Source organism: Crocodylus porosus, unplaced genomic scaffold (assembly GCF_001723895.1).
Source record: "Crocodylus porosus isolate Cpor-Errol unplaced genomic scaffold, CroPor_comp1, whole genome shotgun sequence".
Lineage (NCBI taxonomy): Eukaryota > Metazoa > Chordata > Crocodylia > Crocodylidae > Crocodylus > Crocodylus porosus.
The window spans coordinates 9,936,505-9,944,091 of record NW_017728927.1 but is presented as its reverse complement, the minus strand read 5'-3'; positions in this window follow the sequence as shown (position 1 = coordinate 9,944,091).

Sequence of the window (7,587 nt, the reverse complement as noted above, 5' to 3'; positions counted from 1 at the left end):
CTGGTGTCTGCGCTGCAGCCAGCCTTTCCCTGCCAGGTTTGTGATGAGGAGAGTGGAGACTGGTGTGCCAGAGGACTTTGGTCAGCAATCCTTTCTTCCAGGGGATGTATGCATGCACAGAGTGACAGATACTTCTCCCCATGTCAGGAGGTGGTGAGACAGCAGCCTGCAAGCAAGCAAGCCCCTGGGGATGCACTGGGTTTCCTTACGGTGCAGGTGAACGTGCTGCCTCACAAATATAAACGGGGGGCAGGTCCTGTGCCCCCTGTCCCCTCTCCCCTGCATCGCCACCTCTCCTTTCATTGCTCTCTGCAGGCAGCTTGGAGGGCCTCACCCAGATGGAGCTCTGGACCAGCCAAGGATCCATCACATCTCTCTAGATGATACTTGAGGCTTTCTGGGCGAGCAATTGGTAGCAGGGCATGGAAGGATGAATGTGTTTGCAGTGGCCCAGTCTCCCTGGCAACTGGCTCAACACTTCTTTCCCCCTTCCTGCTTCCCTCTTGGTAATTCCTCTGGTGGTGCTGCATGCTCCTGGTGCATTGAAATGAGGATGTGGAGGAGTAATGAGAAACAAACTAAAGATAATCTCCGAGTCAACAACCTGGAGGGCACTGCCCTGCTTGGGTTCATCAGCTCTGGGTTTAACTGAACTTGAAAGACCCCAGTCTGGAGGGCACTTGGTGCCTAGTGCTGGATTTCTGCCCTAATGCACATGGAGCAGTGGGTGATGCAGAGTAAGGGCAGGTATCGCTCTCACGGGCTCCCCATGAGCTGATCCCAGCCTGTGTGGCCCACCCATGTTTTCTGTGGCAAGACACAGGTGAAGCTAGGCTGTGTTTCCGTGGTTTCAGGGTGATATTTGGTGCCAGGATGCCTCCCTATGGATCCAGCAGGATCTCGGGGGAGTGGATCCAGGCTGAGTTCTACTAAACAATCTAGCAGAACAAGAAGAGCTCCCCTGCAAACCTGTTGGCTGCATTCGGCTGGGCTGCCAAAACCAGCAGCACAGTTGGCTGCCCCAGGAAGGGCAGGATGGGGCTGAAGAAAACACGATAAAGTGGGAGCTTTCTCTCTCCCCTCTCTGCCCTGTTTCCTGACTGCAGGTCCCTGCAAGAAAGCATCTCCCAGGGGATGCCAAGAGGTTCCAGCCGAGCCCAGGGACCAGCTCCTGCCACATCAAGGGCCTGGTCTCCTCTTGCTGGGGGACGGTGGAGGCCCGCTGCAGGGGGACACGTGATGGGCCGCATGGGGGGGATGGGCTGAGCTGGTCCAGGTTCCTCAATGCAATGAGTCTGGACATTTTTTTTAAATTTAATTTAATTTAATTTTATTTTTAATAATTTGTATCCAAGGCCAAATTAGGCAAAGCTAATTCCAAATCCAAGAGTCCAGAACCATCAGTGGCCCTACTACTGGCAAACTTCCTCCACCCCCCATCTGGGGCTTCAGGTGTTTCCATATCCTTTGGTGGGTGTCTTGCGTGCAGGTCCAAGCCTGGAGGCTTGGGGTTTGAATGCCCCCAAGTTTTGCTTGTCTTTAGCCATAAGGCCCTTGGAGCAAGCAAGGGAGGAGACTCCCATTTTCATAAACTGGGCTTAAAGCTGCTGCACCTTGGCAGGTGCTGAACCACGCCAAAGGAGGGGCTGGGGAGTGGAGCAGGTGTGACTGAGTTCAGGCACTGTCCAGCCATTTTGGGGTGCGGTGCCCAGTGAGCTCTCACTGTCCCCTTCTTGTGGACATGGAGAGGAGGAACTGAGGCATGTGCCCATCCCTCTGGGTGTGTGCTTGTCACACCTGTCCTAGTTCTAGTGAGTTGCCCAGCATAAACAAAGGTCTGGGATGCAACATGCCAGGCGTGCACGTTTCCTTATGAGAAGAGCCAGTGGGTGCAAAGGCGACAGCTCCTCTGGTTGCATTGCCAGCTCCCACAGCCTTTGGGGCACTTTGCTTGAAGTGCCAGTGCTTGGAGTCCTGGGATGACAGATTTTTGCTGGCTGCTCCTTCCCCACCTTGCAGCTCCATGCATCAGGGTATTTTTAAGCCTTCCTCAGAGACATTGGGTGTTGGCTGCAGCCCAAGGCAGGGATTTTGCCCGGGCTGTGCCAGTGCTTCTGCTAGAGGTTCCTGGCTAAAAGGTCTTGCCTCTCCACTCAGGTTCAGACCAATTGCCATATTCAGAGTCAGAAAGGAGTTTTAGCCCATGGTCAGATTGATATGGACCGTGGGGGGTTTTGCCTTCCTTGTAGCGGGGAGTGTGGCTTCTACCTGGGATCTCTTGAGTGTATATTAACAACTTTTTGTACAAGTAGGATGTTGGCTGCTGTGGCCCCCGTGCTTTACCTATGGCAAGTTAGAGCGTTATGCCTTGTGTTGTATCAGGCTCGGTGGTATTTTGATGATGAGTTCAGATTATGAGTTGTATAGGATGGTTTGGAGAGGGAGAGGGCTGATCCTGCCTCAGGCAGGGGGTTGGGCTAAATGAACTCTGGAGGTCCCTTCCAGCCTGATTCCTCTATGATTGCATGACTGAATTTCAGCAGTCATTCTAAAGCAGAAGAGCCAGTTCCTAGACCTCGTGGCAGTGGTAATGCAACCTAGATTGAAAAACCACGGGTGATTTAAAAAACAGTTGGGCCAGTAACTCCAATCTCACGGGGCCTCAGGTTGTGAGTCGGGAACCCTGGGGTGGGGTTGGTGGTATCAGTCCAGCAACCCGAACTCTGCCACCTGACTCTTACTCCCTTCCAGTTTCTCTTAGGATGAGATTCTGGCCCCTTAGTGCTGTGGAGCGGGGCCTTCTTCTACCCGTGGTGCTGTTTGTTCCAGTGGAATGAAAAAGGGGTTGTCGACACGGGGAAGTTGTTGTTCAGTCAAGCTTGGCGGTTTATTTAGGGCATGCTTGCTGCTTCACAGTACCCCATTCCCGGCCATGCTCAGTGCGAGATAACTCACTCTGCTTTGAAGGTGGCATAAGCTGCTTTGCACGAAGGTGCCTTTCCTGCACACTAAGCTCATCCGGACTAGTTAGTGCTCTGTACGTTTCCACCCCATCTTAGTGCTTGTTAGCTTTCCTGTGTAAAGAAACCTTTTGTAAGGGAGATGTGACGCTAGTCCTCCATAAGGAATCTTAATATATATGGGCTTGGCTAGTTCCCCAGGGTGTATAGCCTGGATTAAATGGGTAGGCTGTATCTGCACTGGGTGTTACCAATGTGAATTCACTGTAAGTTTATTTGCAGTCATGGTAAAAATAGTCACGAAGACGAGTCCTTCAGGCTGTCGCACAGATCGCACTACCCCCAGATGTGCGATGCGGCTGAGTAAATTCCTGGTAGGACCTCATACTTCACAGATCTGGTTATAACCCTGCAGCCGTATTGATTTTTGCATTTTGTTTCCTTGTTTGATTTTTACTTCTGTAACTGGTGAACACTCCTGCTGCCATAACCAGAGCCTTCTGGTGGGGGCTGCCTTGCTCTGCAGGTCACACTGCATTCATCTGAACGGAGCTCATGCCGCTCCGAGGTAATGGAGGGGCCAGTCTGTACCCGTGGTGTGCGCACCCGTGGCGTGGCTGCATGCAGCTAGCTGCTGAGCTGGGTTCCCAAGGCAGTGGCACCTCTGCTGCTGTTTTGAGGGTTATCTCTTTACAGCTGGAAAAGGCCTAAGAGGAGGAGGCTGAAATCCAAAGCAGGCTGTTGAGCAGAGAGAAACATCAGACTTTCTCCCCTAAGAGCGAGATATTTGTAGGCTTTACAAGGAAGGAAATGGGTTGTATGCATAGGGGATGTGCCCATATGATCTACAAACACCTGCCTTGCTACTGCCATCCCTTGTGCACCGAAGTATCAACACTGTTGTCATGAAGATGCTGGCTGGGGAAGGGACCACTGAGACCACATAAGGTGCCGTTGTGTCTATGCAACCCTTCTTTTGGGTGACAACAAGGTCTGCCCTCACTCGGGGAGCAAGTGTGACTGTCAGCAGGTGAGAAGGGTTCTGCCTCCTCCTGTCTGTCCAGCTCTTCTGTGGCCAGGGCCACCAGGCCACATGCATCAGTCATTCCTTCCCCATCGGCCCTGGATCCCCCCCAGTGTGTGCTCCACCGACAGCATGCAGACCCCCCACGTGGGCTGTGCAGGTGCTGCGTGGACTCCCAGGGGAAGACAGCTGTCTGGACCCACAGGTTGCATGTTACGTACTTGTGGGCTACATGCAGCCCGTGCACCACCAGTCGCACAGCCCTGAACGATAGGAATTGAGATTCCTGGGGGCAGCAGCATGAAGTGATCAATGTGGCTTCAGATGGAAGATGATTCATCTCCTGTCAGCAAAGAGCAATGACATGAGAGTGTAGTAGCAGGGTGCCCATGAGGAGGTGGACTGGCGAGTCTGAGGAGACTGGCAACCACACAGCTAGCCATGCTTGAAGGGGAAACACTTGCAGGATGATGGGGCTGCTGGTGTTTGGGATCCAAGCATGAGGCAAGGAGTAGGGGAAGGGCTGGCTGGGCTGCAGATACAGATGTCCACTTCATCCTGTCCCTTGGTGCTGGGTCACTGGGCAGACAGCACATCCACCCTGATGCTGCCCACCCACCCATGAGCCCACGAGTAGAGAAAGACAACACGCTGCTCAGCTGCTCTTGCCCTCTCATTGCTTTCCAGACCAGAGTGAATTTCTCAGCACTGTTTGCATTACTTTCTGGGCAACCAGTTTGCTCCTGGGCGGCGGGGGGGGGGAGGCAGCAGGCATGGATCATCCAAGCAGCATGCCCCTGTGACAGCTGTGGTTCCAGGGGTGTGGAGGCAGGAGCTGGAAGTACTTCTCTGAGCTTGAACCAAAGGACACCCCTAGATGATACAGCTCTAAGGGCATGCCTGGTCATTTGGGCTGCAAAGCCCAAGGTGGCTGGATATGCTGCTGGCCACATCACTCCCCTGTGTGCCATGGGCTCCATCTCAGTGCTGATGCTGAGAGCTGTCCACACAGCCCACTTAAAAGCCCTAGCATCCAAGTCCCTGGCTCAGCTCTAGCATAGCAAGAGGTTTTGCATGGGATCAGTGAAAGCTAGGAGTGCTGGAGGCCGGGCTGCTCCTGGTAGTATCGGTGATGAACTGCTGGGGCTGTTCACCACAGAGCTCAAACGATGAGAACGTCAATGTTGGAGCTCAGAAAAATATTGCTTATTAAAAGACTTTCCCATGCTGAGCAATGGCGTGATGCTGGCTGGGAGTTCGGACACCTGGGTTCTCTTCAGCACTCTGGCACCGTCCCTGTAGCATGACGTTGGTTGAAACACTTCACTCCATGCTGAGATGGGTAAGCTGTTCAGGGCAGGGACTACTTCTCACTACGTGTTTGTAAAGAGCCTAGCACCACAGGGCACTGAGCTGAGTTTGGCTTCAGAGATGCTAATACAATACAAACAACTGGGTATTTGGGGAGGAGGGGGGAAGAAAACCCTCAGTACCCCAGCCCAGTTGCATGATTGTCTCTTGATGCCACCTCCAGAGCATACTGTATTTACACTGCAGAGGCAGAGTGCTTTCCACTGTGGAAAAATGTGCTGAACAAACAGAAGAGTTTCTCCCCCCACCAGTTTATGGCTCAGGGGCAGGAGGGGCCACGCAGCAGAACAGAACAAACACCAGCTGGGGTGCGGTCTTCTCCCATGAACCTGGTTGCATTTTCCTGCTTCTCAGTTTGCTCAGCGCTGGGATGGACCAGCCATCTCCATGCTAAGGGAACCGGCTGAAAATGTGTCTACATAGCCATGCTTCAAACCTAGGCAGGACCTTATCCAGTAGCTAGGACCACTGCAGCATGGATGGGAGATAAAGACCACGGCAGCCTTACAAAGCAAGGATCAATCAAGGGAGGGGGGTGATGCATGGGAATATTACCCTCAGGTTCAAGTGCTGGGAGGTGCAAGATGACTCCTCTCATGTATGGCCTCTGCTTGCAAACCATTGCCTGATGACCACTAACCATGGTCTGCTTTTACATACACTCCAAAGCCCTTCACAGAGGAAGCCAGCCCTATTATCCCTCTCTTACTGACTCAGGCAGTGGGATGAAGTGACTTGCTCAAGGGCACTTGACAGATCAGTGGCAGAGCCTCAGGCCTCAGTGCAGTGCTGTACCCACACAGCCTTCTGGACCAGGTGCCTGTGTTGCCCCTGCCCTGTATTTCTGCCCATGTGGCATCTTCTGACCATAGAAATCTGAAGCTGCAACCTGCAGATCCCTGCCAAAGCTTTCGTGACTACTTTCCTCAAGCCACGGGGTTACTGCCAGGGAGCAGCTTTGTTTCTGCATTGTTATTGCTTAAGCCCACATTTTTTGTTCTCTTATCTTAGCATATTTTGGCTCGGATGGTGCGATCCCAGCTGGTTACCATGCTGCTGGCTGGGTGCTTCCCCTCATGCTGTGTGTTGGCACAGGTACGTACAAGGCGCAAGAGAGATCGCTGCCCCGCTCTCCTGACCCTGCCCATCGATACTGGGGCTGCCTGAGGCTCTATTGCTGTTTGCTGCAATCAGGTCTGGAAGGTGCCGTGTTTCAAAGCACGCTGCGAGTTATTTTTTAACAGCTGTCCCCCAGATTGTAGGGGGAAAGAAAGCAATCAGTCCAAGAGGTAACGAGGAGGGTGTTTTCTATGTGCACAGAGCCATGGGTTTGGTAGCTAGGCAGGGGGTTAAGCACTGGAACAGATCACCTGGAGAGGCTGGGGGAGCCGTGTCCCTGGAAGTTTTTAAGGGCTGGGAGACATTTGTCTGGGAGGGCTCAGACACCTGATCCAGTCTTGCACCCAGGGCTGAACTAGATGTCACCTCTCCAGGGCCCTACCAGCCCCATTTCCCTACCACATCCTGGTTGCAGAGTGCCCCTTTCCTCCCAACAGGCTTTGGCACCACTGGCCCAAGCCTGTGCCTCTTCCTCCTGGCAGGAACCAGGATTTAGACTACTCTGCAGCCCAGGCTGCGGCTGCAGAATCAGGGCCTTAATGCCTGCAGCATCCCCCAAATGCACCCGCCTCTGGGGTGAGACAGCAGCTAAGTGCACAGCACGCAGCAAAGGGAGGAGGGCGGGGCAAGCCAGGGGGGTCATTCATGGAGCAGGTGCTGCCTGCCTTGGGGACACTGTGCAGATGCCCCCAGCCCCAGCACGAGGGATAGCCCAGTGACCCTCCTGTTGCAGAGGGCACCCAGCTGCAGCTCCCCAAATGTATCCTCCCACAGCTGCTCCAAGGGCCCTGCACCCCCCAAGGGCACACATTCCCCCCAGGCCATGCATCCCCCCCAACAAGGGCCCATATTTCCCCCCCAGGGCCATGCATCTCTTCCCCCAAGAAGGTCATGCACCCCGGGCACGTATCTCCCCACCAGGGCATGCACCCCTCGAGGCGGCACACGTCCTCCTCCCCCAGACCACGCGCAGGCCTCCCCGCACAGCTCCACCAACCCTGGCAGGCCCGCTCCCCTCCTGGACACCGCCGCCCTTGCTACCACTCCCCCCGCCGCTCATTGGCCAGAGGCTTCTTTTGTTAGCAGCCAAGCCGCGCTGCTATTGGTCCGCCG